We start from the raw sequence: 20,074 nt of genomic DNA on the forward strand, positions 1-20,074 counted from the left end.
GCCTTGGGCATGGATGTGTGTGATGTCTTTAGATTAGTTAGGTTTAAGTAGTTCTAAGCTCTAGGGGACTGATGACCTTAGATGTTAAGTCCCATAGTGCTCAGAGCCAGTTGAACCATTTTAGCCTCCTATTTTCATATTACGTAACCAAACATAATGATACAATGCGAAGTTGTGTTTGATAACAAACATTGTCTCTGAGAATAAATTTTCTTGAAGTAAGTTTGGTTGATTAATAACTAATTTGGCACAGAATGATCATTTGTGACGTCCTACTTCTTGTGTGATATGGCGATGTGCGTTGACGATTAGGATGCAGCTAGACGTGTTTCATTGGCCTCGTATCTGGAGTTCTCATGTCCGAAAACAGAAAGCCAGACTCAGTGTTATACCTAGTCAGTCAGTTCGTCCTAAAAGGTCATCTAGGTCTTTCTAGTCTTTCATTAATAATCGATTACAGTCATTTTTTGCAAGATTACCTTGAACGTGCTTGAATTAAAAAGGAAACAGTCAGTAATCAGCCATAAAATTCAGCCGTTATGATAAAACTAATTGCTCAGTCTTATAAATCACTCAGCCTTCTTCCTAAGATAATCTTATATCGAAATAAAATGAAATTGGCTATGTTTCTTAAGTGGAAAAAAGAAAAGGTATTCCATAACTCTGGTCATTCGAGTCAGACTTATGAAGAAGACGGGTAGGAGCGACCCGCGACTTAAGTGTTGTGGGGCAGGTTGGTGACGGTTGATCAACACACTTAATTTTACTTCGCATCGTTCGGTCCGAGTGTAGCGTGGCTTCCTCATTGCGTGAAAGGCTCGTTCGGTCTATGAAGAAAAATAAAGGACATAGATATAAGATTAGCACTAGTTTTTATAGCCATACAGAGTGTTGAAAAAGCATCGAATATTTTTGAGATAGTAGTACCCACGTAAACAAGAATAAATGGTTAAAATGGCTCTGAGCACTATGGGACTCAACTGCTGTGGTCATTAGTCCCCTAGAACTAAGAACTTAGAACTACTTAAACCTAACTAACCTAAGGACATCACACACATCCATGCCTGAGGCAGGATTCGAACCTGCGACCGTAGCAGTCGCACGGTTCCGGACTGCGCGCCTAGAACCGCGAGACCACCGCGGCCGGCCAAGAATAAATGTGCAATAAATATGGGCTATTATATACATACCTTAAGGGATATGAGTACTTCTCCATCTTCGACACTGTGAAAAAAATCCCTTACACTGCAAGCTCGTTGTTTTCCATATTTTGAGAGACGATAGTATGGAAACAAGAAAAACGTCCGATAAACATCAACTCTAAGATACATATCTCAAGATGTGTGAGCACTTCCAGTGAAATAGTTTCACAGTAGCAAAGAAGAACAAGTGCTCATAGCTCTTAGGTAATGGATCTTAGAGCATATCTTTACTGGACTTTTTTCTTAGTTTGGTCGATAGTACTTCCTTCCAAAATATGGAAAGCAAAGAGCTTGCTGTAAAAGAGGGGGGGTAGCACAGTACTGAAACTGAGCAAGTGGTCACAGCTCTTCAGGTATGGACCTTAAGCTCAATGTTTATTGGAAATTTCTCTTGCCTTGGTGGGTAACTATGATCTCTCAAAGTAATCAACATGCTTTAATACCTTTTATATCCTTATGGTACAACTACTCGTTATACGTACTACTCACACATACGTCATTAGCGTGGAACGGACCTTACTTACTTGTTCTCTCCTAACAAAATACAGACAGGCAGGGTCTGTACATCTTTAGCCGGACATGACGGTAAAAATCCGGACATACCCTATTAAATCAGGACGCTTGGCAAACTTACCCGTGTTCTGGAAAGAGCTTACATTAAATGTAACATCCGGACACACTGACATGATATTTTAGAAACATTAGAGGACGACTTCAAATAATCAATTCGCCTGTAAATGTTTAACTGGTGAGTATCTTGTTCATAACATTAACACGTAACGTTTCTGTTTTCCAACAGTAATTACAATATGGTATTGTTATTCTGATTTGTTAGCCTGTCAACGTGAGTGAGGGTGTGAATGTAGCACGTATGTGACTACGAATCTTGAAATTTGTTAATACTCGTGAGTGAGTATGTGAATCATGTCACCGTTCTTTGGACAATAGGTCGCGGGGTTCATGCTTAAGCTGGGTAGCAGTGAGAGAATGTGTTACGTGCGCGAATGTGGTGGTACACACTTAGAGCAAGTACATGTTTTTACGTCGTGAACTGTGTGTTGGGACGTATCTGATTGCAGTATGTGTATCATTAAAATGAGGAAATTTAGACGAGAGTTCGTTTTGTACAGTAGCCCCAGTCAGATCTGGTATGAAAGCCCTCTTTGCAGCAAGAAACAGAACAGTTTATGGGAGTTGCTGATTCATATAGTGTAAATTACCTTTTAAACAACTGTTCCAATATGACTCACATTATAGTCTGTTCAAAATTTGCCGTGTTTCTGAGGAACACTCAAGCCTAAGTGAGCAAAGCTATAAAACATATAACAGTCACCGAGTCCCTTTAGATGCTATGGTAGAAGTTTCTGTGCGTTCTCTACTATTTTAAAATGTGGAATACTCATATCATTTGAATTATGTTAAATCTGATAAGTCTTTTCAAAATATATTTTACTTTTGTTACCACTACAATGTTTCAGTATTTTAGTATTATTAATTCGGATGTATGTGTGTAGAGGGTGATTGATCTGGCGCTACCTATGGACCAATGAGTTTTATGCAACTCGCAATACCTTCAAAACCAGCGGGCAAGATTTTCATATTATCTCGCCAACTAAAAGGAAACATATTAGTCCTACAGAAAAAATGAATAGGACCTTTTTATTGTCAATTTAATGTAGTTAAATTTAGAGCTAGGACACGTTTTCGCTGGAGGCTTCAGTTTTCGAGTTATTCATGAAAAACATGTTTAAAGGTTACTTTTATGCGTTTTTCTTGAATAATTCGAAAACCACGGCCTCTAGCGTAAATATATTCCAGTACAAAATTTAACTATATTAAATTTCCTCATAAAAATTCCGTTCATGTCTTCTGTAGAACTAATAGTTTCTGCAAAGTGAATAAGACAATATGACAACCTTGCAAATGGTCTCGGAATGCGTCGTCGGTTGTATAAAACCCATAGGTTGTGACAGATGGGTCACCCTGTCTATTTATGCGGTATTGTTACGACGGTTGTCACTTTCCGTTTCGTATCTTCCATAGTTTCATTTCTATCCAGTCTTCTTCCTGTAGGCCCCTTGAATTCATTTTGTAGGTGGTCGTCCGTATTGGTTACCACCCAATCATTGGATGTAGCCGTGCCAACTTAACTACTTTTCTATTAGAGCATGGAGTCTGGCGTCCTTTTCGCCTATAATTTCCCTATTGTGTCTTTTGCGCTGTGTTGCAGTCTGCAGATGCGGCGACTTATTCGCCGAAAAAGGGGACAGCAAACAATTATTTTTTTCTGTTATTTTCCATATTTCAATATCACATGTGGTGACACCCTCTACGACAGACCTGTGCAGCAACACCTTTGTTCTGTTTGCACTTTTGTCGCTCCATAGCAAAGATTTGAGTTGGCCAGTTGCCCTTTTTTCCTTACCCAATTTCACTTGTGATGTCTTGTGTGCTTCTTCCAGTTGGTATAAAAGTGGCGCCAAAGTATTTAAATGGACACACACTGAATTCACGTTGTTAATTAATTAATTAATGTGAAGAGGAGAAACTCTGTAATGTTTCCAAGCCTCCCTTTATAAAGTTCAACGGCAACGTGTATATTGCGTTCTTACCACACACTGAGCCACTTACTTGACACAATGTTTTGACAGTCAGTACCACTGTGGAAAGTAATTTTGTTTATTGTGCACTGTTATTTTTTCTACGATTGGCACCGAAAGCATACAACACTGTTCCGTTTGACCTCTGACTCTTGTATCGACGCCTCCTGCTGTCGCTGTTTGTTCCGAATCGCCATCTCCTGGATTCGGATACATCGAGCCGGAACGCTCGAAGGAACATCCGGCTGCTCGGTCTCGAACCGTGGGGGCAGGCGGGCAGGCAGTGAGCGCCAGGGCCATATCGACAGCTCGCTCTCTTCGGTCGATGTCGGGTCGAGGCTGCAAGTCGACTGCGGCGCGGGGCGGCGTGGGGCGGCGCGCCCCCCAGTAACAGATGCGCAGCCGGCAGGCGGCAGCAGTCACGTCCGTTTAATGGAATTTCAGCAGCTCGTTACGCCAGCGCAGGGAGGGCGCGGGTGCGGGGGCGGCGAGGAAATCCAATAAAAGAAAACAGGGAGGCGGCGGCGGCCGCGGAGGAGGCGGCGAGAAGAACGCCGGGGGCGGAAGCAGCGCCGCCGCCACCGACTGCCAGCGGTGGCCACAGCCACGTCTACTACCGTCTGTGGGCCAGTGCACAGTCTGGCCTCTTGCCGCGCGGACAGAATGGACACTCGCTTCACTGTGCAGCGTAGTTTACTTCCTGATCTCGCTTTAGTAGACTACCGTGGACGTCGTGTACCAAGTACCTGTCCTACGGATGAACCGGAAGAGATGGCGAAGCCGTCAAAATACTCTAATCGTACTCGAAGCGTGCAGAGTTCAGACGAGCGCCAGTGGCCGAGCGGTTCTAGGCGCTTAAGTCTGGAACCGCGCTACCAGTACGGTCGCAGGTTCGAACCCTGCCTCGGGCATGGATGTGTTTGATGTCCTTAAGTTAATTAGGTTTAAGTAGTTCTAAGTTCTAAGGATTGATGACCTCAGATGCTAAGTCCCATAGTGCTTAGAGCCATTCAGACGAGCACCAGTTCTGATTTTTAGCGTTCCTCAATAAGAGCTGTGGCAGTTAAACTGACGAAGGGTCTACGGATTTAAGAATACCGGGACACAAAATATTTCTCTGTGAGAATAACTGGCTTCGCTTTTTATTTATGTAACCGTTAAATTGTGAATCATTTCAAGAGCGACAATTTAATTCACAATTGCTTATCGGACTTCTTAATTAAATGAAGAGCAGGTCGTAAACAATTACTACAATTCGTAATTATCTCTGTGAGATGATTGCGTTGGCGGCTATACAAACTTCGCCCAAGCCCATTATTTCGGTGACAACACTTAACCATTTTTCCACTTACAAGGGAACCTCCCCATCTCACCCCCATCAGATTTAGTTATAAGTTGGCATAGTGGATATGCCTTGAAAAATTGAACACAGGAAGACGTTGTCTGGAACTATGAAAAAAATAAGCAAAATATACAAACTGAGTAGTCCATGTGCAAGACACTTTGTTGGAAGTGATTGTCACATCCGCAAGAAAACCTAAATCGGGAAGAGTGGAAAAATCTTTTTACCCATTCGCCAAGTGTACAAGTTAGGTGGGCCGACAACATATTCCTGTCATGTGACGCATATGCCGTCACCATTGTCGTATAGAATATATCAGACGTGTTTTCCTGTGGAGGAATCGGTTCTCCTATGACCTTGCGATCAAATGTTTTCGGTTCCCATTGGAGAGGCACGTCCTATCGTCTACTAATCGCACGGTTTTGCGGTGCGGTCGCAAAACACAGATACTAAACTTAATACAGTGAACAGAGACGTCTATGAACGAACGGACAGATCATAAAATAAAGGAAGTAAACTTTTCACTCGAAGGAATACTTGAACGAAGGACCTCTCATTCTGCCGCTTCTCACGCTAACGACGGGACCAGAGGTTCCTCTGTTAGTAATCTGTTAATAACATAAGAGAGAGATTAATATAAAGAAATAACGAAACAAAAGTCATTACTGGTAAAAAACAGATAATTATTCTTACCAGTATATTTACAACGACACATACATCTTATCACACTTAGCCCAGGAGGAGGAAAGGTATCGACAGAAGTGACATAAGAAGAAAAGCATATGATTAACATCACTTCAAAGATACTAGTTCGACTTCTTCATTTGAAACAGTATGGATTTATGTTTCACAAAATTGTGATTCCTTTCTTTATAATTCATTGCTCATTGTACAATCAATTCAGGACATTTAAAAAAGTAATCTTAATAGCACAGCCAAACCAAGAAAAGTACTGATACGTTTTTATAACTGCTAAAGAATAACTATGAAGAGGTTGCTCTTATTCTCACTTGAACAAGGCGATCACTAATGTTGTTGCGAATTCCTCTATATTTTATACAATTAATAGTGATAGACGCCCTTTGTTTGTTTGCTCCTTCTATTGTAGGGAACTGCTTTCAGTACAGGCCGGTGGGAAATGTGTACCACTTGGTGTTTCTCCGGCTCTCCGTTAGAAAGCGAACACCTGCAGTGCTTGGAATAAAGTGCACACATGAGCCCGTCATTTGCTAGAACCTGAGTGATGTAGCCGTTTTATTTTTTTCTGAGATTCAAAGTTGGCGAACAATGTAATTTTCAGCATAAGTTTATGCTTTTACAGTAAATAAGTAATATTATAATGCTAGTATTAATAGTTAACTAGTATAACGTACAGTAGTAAGGCAAATAATAATGACCAATGCACACCTCGCTGTTGGATGCCGCTGGTAGAGTTCCGGTCACGTCACGTCAATAGGTTGTGAGCGGAGCAACCATGGACGGGGGATCATCTTAGCGAAGGTGTGGACTGCCAATGGTCAAAACCGCTGAGATAAGCGACTTTGACAAATGGCAGATTATTATTACGCAGAAACTGTGAACGAATATCTGGAAACGGCGAAGACTAGTCGAATGTTCACGCTCTACTGTCGTGAGCATCTACGGAAAGAGACAGAAGGACTGTGAAAATACCACTAGGCGCTAAATGTTGGACGTCGACGGACTCATCACAGAACGTAGTGTTCGTAGTCTTGTCATCTCGACAAAGTAGAATAGATGGTGATCTGTAGCATCTCAGTGTTGGTGAACGCACAAGTGTTTTGGAGCACACCGTTCATCGTACATTGTTGAACATGGTGCTCCGCAACAGACCACCTCTTTGTGTTCACATGTTGGCCCAATGACATACTAATTACGACTGTAGTGCGCACAAGACCATAGGGATTCGAATGTTGATCAATGGAAACACGTCGGCTCTTCTGGAGAATAAATTTTTTACTACACTAGGTCGCCGGTCGTCTTCACAAACGCCGTCGTCGAGGTGAACAGCGACTCGAAACGTGCAGCGCGCCACGGACGCAACCTGGTGGGAGTTGTATTACGCTACGGGAGACATTCTCCTACGCTTGCATGGGACCTGTGGTAGTAATTGAAGACACGCTGACTTTTTTGAACCACCTGCATCCCTTCATGCTTGATATTTTCCCCAACGGCGATGTCACGTTTCTGCATTATAACTGCCCTTGTCCCGGAGCCAGAACCGTGCTGCAGTGCTTTTAGGAGCATTTATAATTAACTCACGTTGATGTCTTGGCGACGAAATTCGCCTGATGTAAATCCTAAGGTAGCTAACTGGTGCTATCAAATTGTACACAAATCAGCGGTATGTTATTTACACGAATTTCATGACTTGTGTGCAGACATCTAATGCCATATAACCTCCACAAAACCTCCCATCAAAGTGTTGGATCAGTGACTGACACGCAGAATCAGTGGCGTATTTCGTTCCAAAGATGGACAAGCAGCTGTTAACCACGTGGTCATAACGTTTTGGTTCCATCAATGTAGGCCGCATTTTAATGATGAATTTCCGCTCACTCACGCTGGTTCCTGTTTCCTCGTTGTTTTATTAGGCAATGTGTAATGAGTCACTCTTTTCTAACATTACTTATAAATAAAGATAACCGATAGCATGTATACTATTGATCCTTGGATAGATTAAAATTACCTCAGTAATTTCATTAAAAGAATTTATATGATTTTGTGTACGATGTATTACATTTCACGCTAAAATGATTAAAAAAGAAATTAATGTTTTACCATCGATATGTACTAACCGTTAAAATTTCTCTTCTTTTAAAAAATAATTGAAATTCCAAAATTTGTGGCGTACTTAAAATTCATATTTGTAATTGCACAATCTAATTCCAATTATCAAATTTATTTCTAGATTGATTTACAAAATACTGATATATTTTAGCGAAGATTTTTCTTTGGTAAGGGAAGTTTGTAAACTCTTTTGCTTTGTAAACTCTTTGGAATAAAGTGAGTACCGCAGGATGTAAGTAGTGGTGGACATGCCATAATGGAAGTACATTTTCTAAGTTTGTCATCAACAATGTATCTATTATTTATTAATGTGGGAAATGTAAAGACGGTGTGATGTTGAAAGATGTGATAAAGAATAAAATTCGAGAATAATACAGACAAATTTTGATCAGTTATTTAGTCATCAAAAACTTACAAAACTGAAATTTCAGTTGCAAGAATGTACGCCTAGGCAAGATTTTGAGTCATCGACAACACCAATGACAAAATGAAAATAAGTAAAAAGTTATTCTTTTTTATATCTTACGCCGGTCCAAACTTTCAAAATTTGTGCAAAGAATGAGAATATTAATAGTGATGTGTGGGAGAGTAGGATTACAAATGTCTCTCAGTTAGTATCAGTCATTCCGATGTCGGCTGCTGGAAGCCTTTCCTTTTTCTTTAGGACTTGGTTTCAAGGTGCCAGAAGAAGCCTACAAATGACGGTAGGGGAGAGTCGTCTGAGACTGCATTGAAGTAAACTGTTCCCAATTTTTTGAAAGGCGAAATGTCATAAAGGGCTGATGTCGAACGGTTTAAAGATTCCTTGAACTGCACTACAAAGGAGATTGAAATGGGTTGCAAGAAATAAGCATACATGTACGACAATATAATGGGATTTCTGAAACCAAAATAATTTCTGGGGATTTTTTTTGAAGAAAACTGGATTCATTGTGAAGCATACTGAGTTGATAAAAGTGATCCTACACCGACTTCCAATTATTCAGATGGCATTAGTATCGCGTGCATGAGATATAAAAGGGCAGTGCATTTGCTAAGCTGTCATTTGTACTCAGGTGGCTCATGTGAAAAGGTCTCTGTCGTGATTATGGCCGCAAGGCTGCAGCGCCCCTTCGGGAATCTCGACCGTGTCGGTTGGACCCTAGAAACTGGAAAACCGTGGTCTGTCAGGTGAGCCTCGTTTTGAGTTGATAAGAGTAATGGCGCAGATCCCACGAAGGCATCGCTCCAAGTAGCCAGCAAGCCACTGTGAAAGCTGGTACTCGCTCCATGGGCGATGTTTACACGGAATGGACTGGGCGTTCCGGCCCAGCTGAGGCGATCATTGACTGGAAATGTCTATGTTCGGCTACTGGGAGACCACTATCAGCCAAATGATGATGGAATTTTTATGGGAGACAATGCGTCACGTCACCGAGCAGCAGTTGTTCTCGAATGGTTTGAAGACCATTTCGGACAGTTAAAGTGAATGGTTTGGCCACTCAGACCACCAGACATGAATTGCATTGAACGTTCATGAGACATAATCGAGACATTAATTTGTGCTCAAGTGCTGCACCGGCAACGTTTTTGCAATTATGGACGGCTGTACATACGGAAAGCCCCAACATTTCAGCAGAGGATTGCCAAGGACTTGTTTAGTCCATGCCACGTCGACTTGCTGCATTACACCGGGCAAATGGAGGCCAGGCATGTGTTAGGAGGTATCGCATGGCTTTTGTCACCTGTTTGTATGTGATGGATGGGCAAGTGAACTTTGTGAAGACATTGTGAATTCATTGTAATACAGTCGAAACAGATGAATAAAGGTGGAATACGCAGCTAGGCGAAGGAACAGTAGGTGGAGTAAGGATGCAATTTGCTAGATTCCAACAGGTAAGCGAAAACTGAGGTGACTACCTAATGAGAGCTGGGTAGATGTTACAAAACGTGTTGGAGACACATTGATGCATACAGCTGAATACAGCAGTGCAAGAAGATATATGGAATAGGCCCTTATTCAGGAGTGGATACTACAGGTGTCGGAAAAAAAATATGGAAACACAGCCCGAAACACATGCCTGAACGTAAATACAGATGCTAGCCACGCCTGCAGGTCGCGCTGTAGTATTTAGCAATTAACGGCACCTGTGCAGTGTCCTCAAAAGGGCGCAAGTGTCAGTGGTGATCAGAACACTCTTCCGTGTAGTTGTGAATTTGTTTTGGCGGAGCCATCGACATACTGTTGGGCTCGTATGGTGGATGCTTCCGTATCCGAGGTAGCCAAAGTGTTTAGTGCCTCAAGAGGAACCGAATCCAACATTTATACCACATACAGCGAAAGCGGGAAAATATCATCCGGAAGTCACAACGCGGACGAGAATCTACGCTGAACGATGGTGACAGTCGGTCATTGAAGAAGACTGGAATGAACGCTAACACTGTCAGCACCAAAACAACACGAAGGAAGCTCTATAAGCAGGGAACGGCAGGGCGACGTCGAATACCAGTAGTCGTGTCCCAGAACTACGCCGGTCGCGGTGGTCTCGCGGTTCTAGGCGCGCAGTCTGGAACCGTGCGACTGCTACGGTCGCAGGTTCGAATCCTGCCTCGGGCATGGATGTGTGTGATGTCCTTAGGTTAGTTAGGTTTAAGTAGTTCTAAGTTCTAGGGGACTAATGACCACAGCAGTTGAGTCCCATAGTGCTCAGAGCCATTTGAACCATTTGAACCAGAACTACGCAACAGCGATGCAAATGCACATAATAGAAATACGTTGCGCGGAAGGGGAAAAACACACACACACGGACGAAGCACCAGTGGAAGAATGTCATTTGGTAGGTTGAGTCTTGTTTGGCACCGTTTCCAGTTTATGTCCGAGTTACCTTCCAAGAGTATTACACGGCGGGTCACTTGATAATGAGTTGGGCAATTATGCGGTGATATTCCATGGGTGCCATCGTTACTCTTCGAGGTCGGATTCCTGCTAAAGACTATGTGACCACACTGGCTGATCAGCTCCATCCCATTGTAGGATGTTTGTTTCCCAATGGTGACGCTGTTTACATCGACGACACGGCCCATGTTCATAAAGCTTCTCTTGTGTTGGACTTCTTTTGTGAGCACGAGAATGAATTGTCACATCTCCCTTGGCCATCATAGTCAACTTTCTGAATATTGTGGAGCCTTTGTCATTTACTTTTGAACGTAGGGTGTGTGAGCGTGATCTATCACCATCATCGTTACCTGAACTTGGCACTGTTTCGGAGGACTAATGGTGTACGGTTACTTTCAAAACCCTGCAGGACCTGTATATACCCATTCTGAGACGACGGGAAGCTGTTCCGAATGCCAACGAGTTTACTACAGTCTGTTAGGTATGCTAATGTTATGTCTTTTTGGTGTTTACATACTTTTGACCAACCCTAGAATTTACAGAGGTACATAGGGCTGTGCATTTTTTGTCAAATGTCTATAAAACATGGGTAGAAACGAGATGTTTAGTGACATGAATTTAGAAAAATTGGAAATTGTGGTAAGGACTATGGAACCAAACTGCTGAAGTCATCGATACCTAGGCTTACGCACTACTTAATCTAACTTACTCTAAGAACAACACACACACATCCATGCCCGAGGGAGGACTCGAACCTCCGACGGAGGAAGCCGCGCGAACCGTGACAGAACGCCTAAGACCGCACGGATACCCCGGGCGGCCATAACTTTAGAAGTATAGACGCAATTTGCAAATTATAAAGGAAGATCTGTGACAATTTCATTAGAACAGTAGTTCAACAAAGTAAACGGACTATAAGGAACCAATTTAGTTTACCACTGGGACAAAAAATGAATTTTATCAATGAAATTTGCCTACAGCCATGTAATTGAGATGTTATTTTATTTTATTTTTACTACCAGTTTCGGCACTCCACTATGCCATCTTCAGGCTCCATATGAATCTCTCGAAAATAAACGGTATTGTCATACAGTGAACTGGACCGCAGTGTGTTCAGATGTGAATCTTGGATCTGCAGTAACCTGGACGACCATCATCGGCGAGTCTTACAACATTTTGGAGAGGCAAAACGGTGCTACAGCTGGCGTCAATGTGTGGGATCTATTCGATATGACTTCAGGCCGCATCTAACGGTAATTGGAGGGACTCTAACGACAAAACTGCATATCACAGACATCACGTGTCCTCAGGTGCTACATCACATGTGAAGCACCTCAACATCACGCAGACAGTTCATAGAGACATGAGTCATACGGGGACAAGCATTGTCATGTTGAAACATTTCCACCGCAGTACAAGTTTTTCAACATTACAATGCTTATCCATATATGGCACAGATCTCTATCAACTGTCAGCGTGATGTTGAGCTACTTCTGTGGCCAGAAAGATATCAAGATCTGCCCGTGGTAGAATATATGTGGGACACACTGGTACAAATCAACTCCAATTCAGCACTAGTATCCAGGATAAGAAGGGCCAGTCACAACAGTTGTGGATCAGTTTGCAGTAGAAGGGGATACAAAGACTGTGACACCCATCCCAACCGAATCAGTGTGTGCATCGACACCAGAGGTAGTTCAGTACAAGTGGGGCTCGTAGCGCAAAATTCTTTATTAATTAGATTCGGTTCCTTAATCACATACCTTCTCAGCCTGTGGATATTTTTATTTCATTTCTTCCCCTTCTGGGTGCTTAATTTTAATCTGTCAGACAGTGCGCTTTTACAAGTCTCATCATTTCAACCCTCAACACACTCTAAGGCAAGGTAAATGAGTCTTAGTCGAATAACAAGTTTTCTAGTTAATATGTCATATGCATATCGCGTTTGCTTCAAACTACTCGAGATAATGAACACATTATTTTATTTCAACACGCTACATTGTTTCCACTTTACTAGTTTCTTTTCTCTGTACCCATGCACGTAGTTAAATCGACATATTCTACCTGTTCCAGTGTTACTCTTGTGTTTACGTGATGCAATCTTTGCTCAACAATCCGCAGATTACGGCACTTCTGATATCTCAACTCACAGTTTTCCCAGGTAGTAGTTATTTCGATGACTTGGTTTGGTGTAAATTGTCCCCAGGGCTGTAGAGTTATAATGGAACAAACAGGGCTACCCACAAACATTCATATATTTTAAAATACGGCACAATATCTCTTGTTCCACGAAAATATTTTACGGACGAGAAAAGAACTACGATCATGGAAGGAAGTTGCTTTTGTGTACGTATATTAAATAATGAATAAAGCGAGGATAGGGCTTCGTTTATAACCAACGGCATGTCAGTCAACTTGCTAGTTAACTTCCTGCGTATATTGCTTAAGTTTATGACGTAGAAACCTACTACAGTAACGTCTGATGAAGTATTCCTGGAGCCGTAGCGAAATGCGTTTGCTGCAAAATAAATAAATGCACAGCAACAGGTAGCAGTTAAAAAGAAGCAGTTATTTCTTCAAAGCAATCTTCACTCTCTGGTGACTTTCTGACGGCAAATACCCTCCAAGCAAATTGTGAGATTGTGACGAGTGTTTTAACCTTCTCGTTAAATTGAAAGGAAGCAGTTACGGTAGTATAGGAAACGGATTACAACAGATGTAGAGGATATAACTACATACTTGCTTCTGTTTCAGTCAAAACATTTAGATTCATGTCTTTTAAGAAAAGTTTTCGAATTGGGAGCTATGATACATACAGTCTATAAATAACTTTAGTTTGTGTAAAAAATTAGTTCTCACAAGGCAATCAAGATTTTCGGGACTCATGTGCATGTAACGTATTTCCTTCCTCTCTGTTTGAATAATGTATCGTGAAAATTTCACCCTACGTCTTCGTTATCTACTGCAATCCTGTTATATGCCTCTGGTAGTCGAATTCTGTTTTTTCAGGGTAACTGTTGGTATACTTCGGCAGATTTTATATATATTCTATCCCATACCGGCAAAATAATAATAATAAATAAAATGTAGCTGTTTAGGGCTAAAAAAGGGAAAAAAGATCTCGTGCCTTATGCAGATCACAGTGGATGTAGCCCCGTACAGTCATTTGAATCCCAAATTTATGACGTATACCGTGAAAAAATCCGACAGGAATGTTTGGTCTCATGCTGATGTAATGTGCATGAAACTTTAAAACAGAAACGAATATCGATTACGCACAGTCGTGGCATATGACAGTAAATAACTCCTCTGTCTCCGTTTTTCATTTTAATACCTCGTGCAGAATAAAGGTCCTGTGCGTAGTCGTACGTCAGTGTTTAAAGCAACGACAACAGTAAACACAATGATTGTAGATGACAGGCAGTTATATTATATGTTTTGCACCGGCATATAGCTGCCAATTTATTTATTTTTATTTGTATGATGTCCGATTAAAAAACGCAGATGTTGTTTAAGTATTTCTAACACAGTATATCTTATTACATACAATGGGGCCTGTAGACATTTAGAAGCACTTACGGAAGTAGTTTAAACGATGGGCCGTATGTGTGCAGTTATAAGGCCGAAGTTCTGACTATCTCTCCTGTTTCAGCCGAAGTCTAGCTACGTCTTTAGTTCACAATTATCGTTTCACACGGGTAGCTAAATTTTATTATTGTGGTTCTCTACCATCAGGAAGTCTTCCGCTGAATTTGTCTAGTAATTCACGGAAATTGTCACAAAATACCTTCTAAATTCATTAGCTGTCCAGTCTCTGAATGCGGCTAGCCTAGTTCTAGTACAGATGAGGAACCGATAACCGACCATTTCGCAATTTATCGTTTCTCCCAAGTTTTCAGCTGATAGTATAAATATTAATTAATTTTCAGAGCATGCGAACCCTTTATTAATTATATTAGCGTGACGGACCAGGGTGGAGAGTGAATAACTTATTCTGCCTAGTAAAAAGGTTAAACACAATAGATTATTTAATTAATTACACCTTTCTTTATGTTACTCATTGGCTGTATTACAATTATTTTCTTTTGGGGTAGAGGTATTATAGAAATTGAAAGCGAGATATGCTTCCTTCACTTGTAATTCGATTTGAATAGTATTATGGTACTACGGACGCTATTGGAGGGGGGGATAGGTGGGGGTGAGTGCGTGGTATAACGGCAGCAGCTTCCCCCCCCCCCCCCCCCCCCCCAGAAAAGTGGTTTTCACAAAACGAATTCGAGGCCTGCCCTCGTAAGCAAAGACAAATAAAATCAGTCTCAGTTAGGAGAAAGACAGGCCGTGCACAGATATTGATTAGTACCAAGTATACTTAGAACCGATATGAAACTTCCTGGCAGATTAAAACTGTGTGCCGGACCGAAACTCGAACTCGAGACCTTTGCCTTTCGTGGGCAAGTGCTATCCTTTCTTCAAACAGTGCTAGTTCTGCAAGGTTCGCAGGAGAGCTTCTGTGAAGTTTGGAAGGTTGGACACGAGGTACTGGCGGAATTAGATCTGTAAGGACGGGGCTTGAGTCGTGCTTGGGTAGCTCAGTTGGTAGAGCACTTGCCCGCCAAAGGCAAAGGTCCCGATTTCGAGTCTCGGTCCAGAACACGGTTTTAATCTGCCAGGAAGTTTCATATCAGCGCAAACTCTTCTGTAGAGTGAAAATTTCATTCTATACCTAGAACCATTTATAGTGAAATCTCAAACCTACCTTTCCACTCATCTAGTTCATGATGAGGGGTGACACGCACGTACGAGGTTTGGCCTCCGTCCTCTGCCATAGCTCGTATCATGAGTGCGTTCTCGAACAGCATTATGTAAACAAGTCGGTATGCTCGTGAGTGACATTGAAATACTCTCGACATACATATAGGTTATTTTATTGCGTTTCCGTTTTAAGTGGTTGTGGAAAACTGTATAGGATAAGAGGTTATCCACCTAAAAGATGGGTTTGGAAATCTCAGTGCCTTACCCTACATAGTCTTATCGGAAACAATGTGTCTTAGTATTACTCCTATTTCTGAGCTTAATAATGTAGCCAGTTACAGTTATAAATGAAGCACAAACTGGCTGAAAATATCCTAATGACGAATAAGAGCTGAAAGGCAACCCTATGGGTTCCTAGTCTGGTACGTAACTTTTTAGAGTCTACTTTTATCCACTTCTTTAGTCATTATTTTTTTTAGCATCCAGCTGGCGTTAGTACTGCTACCCTGTATCAACGTATACCAATTAGCCCACACTACCCATGAACGCTGCCGCTGTCACTAAAGACGGAGCATCAAAGTATATGCTTTTATTAAGTGGTGGATGGCAAAGGAAATCGGACACGTCTGTTTCAGTGGAACCATCTGGACGTTTACCTCACGCAATGTAGAAACACCACAAAATAACCAAATACGGGTGTTTGGACGAGAATTGTATCTGCTGAATACGAGTTTAGCTGCCTCCTGCAGAGCAGGGAGGTGATTGTTTTAACCATTAATCACCGACTCAGGAATGTTACTGATATGACTTCTCTATCTCTTAAACGTGTGTCGAATGCAAATCGCAGAGAACTGAAAATAACATTTCATGTGTAACAACATAAAAGTCATAAACAACGTGTTTCCGAGAAAGACTTAGGTGCCTCACTGAAAGAAGTAGGACGTGTAAATACTTTGTTAAAAGTGGAGTTAGTCTCTTGAGATGGAAGCTTACATGTAGATATGTAGGCTGGGAGGCAATGGAGAGACATGGTGTAAGTCAGTCAGCAAAGTCTACACATTTAAGTGCTGTGTAATACAGACATTTTCATAATGAATGTACAGGTTCTAAGGTGTTGTAGCATTTGTTACATCACACCTACAATTTTACATAATACGTTTACTGAAGAACGTGTTGAACGAGTGAGTCTTTCACCCACAGCTCCAAGAAATCAGTTCGGAAGGCTAGTCGGCTTAGCAATTCTAGTGACGTCTTTGTGGAGACTTCTAGGAGACGTTAGAACTAAGTCCTTATTGTTTGCATCTGTTACAACCCTAAGGCCTACAAACTTCGGTTTACGTGCCAACTTAACAAACGAAATGATGCTGCATGACAATGTACGTTTTCTGGATCGTGTCGTCTTCTGTGATGAATTGACATTTCACGTAAGTGGAAACGTGGACATACATGGTACGTGGACATCTGGGGATCAGAAATTGCCCACGAGATGGTACATTGCGACGAGACTCCCGTAAAGGGAATTTTTTTTCTGCCATGTCCTGGCTGAATGTTCGTGGACCGCTCTTTTTTTGTGAATAAACTGTTTCTTACCTTGATGCGCTGGAACTATAGCTTCTCCACTGGAAGAAGCTGAACCACGGAACTGTATGTCGCAGCAAGATAATAGCATAATTCAGTACGCAATTGATTCAACGACGTTGTATGTGACTTTTGGATTGGCAGCAAGAGGCCTGATGAAAGCCGCATTCGCACACGATGCGACGCCATGCTATTTTTAGCTTTGGGGTTTCATTAAAGATCATGTGTATGCGGCTCCACTACCACTACCCGACTTTAGAAGCAGCTTTGTAGCAACAATTTCATTTCTTATTTATAATTTTAAGTTGAATGTAACAAATGCTACAGAGCCTTAAAACCCAAATATTTATTTTGAATCGACATGTACAATACAGCTGTTAGGAATATATTGTTGATTCTTCAGCTACAGAATGTTATTGTGAGTAAGATGCTACATATTTTTACAGTTATCTATATACCCCGTGGAAAGTTCAGCCCTACTTAGTGTACCTTGAAACAGAAGAAGTTCTTCTCCCATGTAACTCAGGATACTTGCAGATGAATTGATTTGTTTTAATGTCTTGACAGTTTTACCTGGCGTCAAACTGGAAATTTCAGTTACATTCCAGTAGCTTTTATTTAAATTTGTATTTAACTCGGAAGCCTTCTTTTATTACTTCTGATTAATTTGACTTCACTTGCTCATTATTGGTCTGTAGTAGACTAATAATGTAACAGACAGACGAGCAAACAAAGTAGTGACAAAATTCTCTCGATTACAACGCTTCGTTCTTAGGACATGACCAAGTTTTACCTTAGGAAATGTTTACACATTTGGAGAGACTTAAATTTTTCGTATTGATTTTGCCGATATAAGGAAAATATTGCAGGACGTGAAACGTTAATGCCATTATTTAAAAATCGAATTCGAAAATATATTAAATTTCCATTACAGGGCTTGCTAGGACCGAATATGTAGAAAATGTACGAAGTTACGAAACTCTTACCTAATATATGTGAAGACGCAGATAAAGGCCGCACTTCCTTCAGAACAACCTCTGGACAAGTACGTAGGAGAGAAATAACTGCACAGCCACCAAGAGCATTAGTACTGTGGAATAATAAAGAGACAAACCGAGCACAAAGTTTAAGAGGGAAATTGAACGCCCTATTTCTTCAATATTAAAACAGCTAAATTTATGTACTTTTTTCTCTGTAAATCTTGTACTTACAATTCTGAAATTTCAACAGTTGTTTTCAACATATATTTTTAGCGCACTGAACTAGAAAAAAGTTTCTTTTTCATTGGTATAATATGAAGGGCTTATTTCAATAGTGGCGCAAGTCCATTACTTCCACTTTTCTGTCTATAATGCTTCTGAAATTAATGAGTCAAACAAACAGAAAGAAACGTTCATCACTAACAAGAAGTCATATGCTTGAATATTTCTGTTGTCTCAACTGCAGATTTTTCAGCCCTCATTTGAATTTAGGACTCTGTATCTCAATATGAACAAAAATGTACTTGTACCACTATTGAAATAAGCCCTTCATATTTACGAATTTTTACATTTAAGCCGTTTTTAATTCGGGAAACTTCCTTGTAGATGTCCCTGATTCAGAGGATACAACAGTTTTTGTCATGAGTATGGTTCAGTGACACCTTTCAACTATTTTATAGCAATTCTGAAAATCTGCATGTCAATGGTTTACTGATTTGTACGATAACGGTACATATAACACTGAAAATGTGAAATTCTACGAAATTGCGATTGCAGTAATAGCATTATGAAAATTCACAAACACCACATATTTCATCATAAGGAGTGTCTAGCAATGTAATCAAGTCACCTTCCGGTTCTTCTTTCTACAGAGATGCTTTTTTTCCTGTTGCTCTACCTTTCTTTGTATTAAATTCAACTACATACCAAGCCTTCCCTACTCGCATTTTGTCCACAAGCTGAGGATCTTTGGTGGTTTTAATACCAGGAACGATACCAAGCCTTTCCATGCTCTATAATCTACCCAGATACCCATCACTGAATGATGGATCAGCGTCACTGACTCTCCATTTCAACATTTTTATCTCAGAAAATGCATTCTTAGGCAAAGGAGTCCATATGAGGTTGTTAAACGATTCTTTTTGATTCTGCGTACAATCATGAAGACATTTCCTGAGGCTATCAGGACGCCCCAAGCTCCGTCCACAACACACACAGGGATAGAATTTTTATGATGGGGGTGCCCCTTCACACAACTTTCGCTATCATCAACAGGAGAACGACTTACATGAAAGGTGTCTGTAAATTGATTCCCACGGAAATTACGCTTGTTAAATAATGTGTCTCTACTAGGGATCGTAAAAAGTATGACAGTCGGTGCTAAAAATAACAAGAAGACAAATAACAAACTTCATACGGGGTGTAAGCGGAACTCAATACTGGAAACACTAACTCACAAATGACAAACTGAACTGCAGTCAGAGTTTGTTGCTATGACCGTGGTACCAACACAAAGATCGAAGTTTTTTTTTTTCCAACGGAAGACAGAATTCCACAACCTTCAGTAGGTAATGTTTTCGCAAATGCGGAGGTGTGAATGGGAACAAGTCACAAATTCGGTAACTTTCCTGAGCATACACACCTAGTAGTGAGAAATGAAATAAAATTCATTCTAATTAATTGTAGAGTTTTTAAAAAATGTCCCACCCACAAAGAAGCCAAAAGGTTTGGTCCTACCGAGGAACCTCTGGTGTCGCCTCAACAGGTTAAGGACTGGTCATGGTTGTTGTAGCTACTTCTGGTACAAATGGGGCTGGATCAGTTCACAAATGTGTTGCCGGCCGCGGTGGTCTCGCGGTTAAGGCGCTCAGTCCGGAACCGCGTGACTGCTACGGTCGCAGGCTCGAATCCTGCCTCGGGCATGCTTGTGTGTGATG

The 20,074-nt window shown here is 41.2% G+C and overlaps 1 protein-coding gene across 4 annotated transcripts in view; it reads right to left on the reverse strand.

Moving 5' to 3' along the window:
- Positions 1 to 20,074, reverse strand: part of LOC126272138 (lachesin-like) — a 1,905,511-nt gene that overhangs the window by 681,178 nt on the left and 1,204,259 nt on the right. The gene's annotated exons all lie outside the window — the stretch shown is intronic.

Source organism: Schistocerca gregaria, chromosome 5, assembly GCF_023897955.1.
Source record: "Schistocerca gregaria isolate iqSchGreg1 chromosome 5, iqSchGreg1.2, whole genome shotgun sequence".
NCBI classification, from domain to species: domain Eukaryota; kingdom Metazoa; phylum Arthropoda; class Insecta; order Orthoptera; family Acrididae; genus Schistocerca; species Schistocerca gregaria.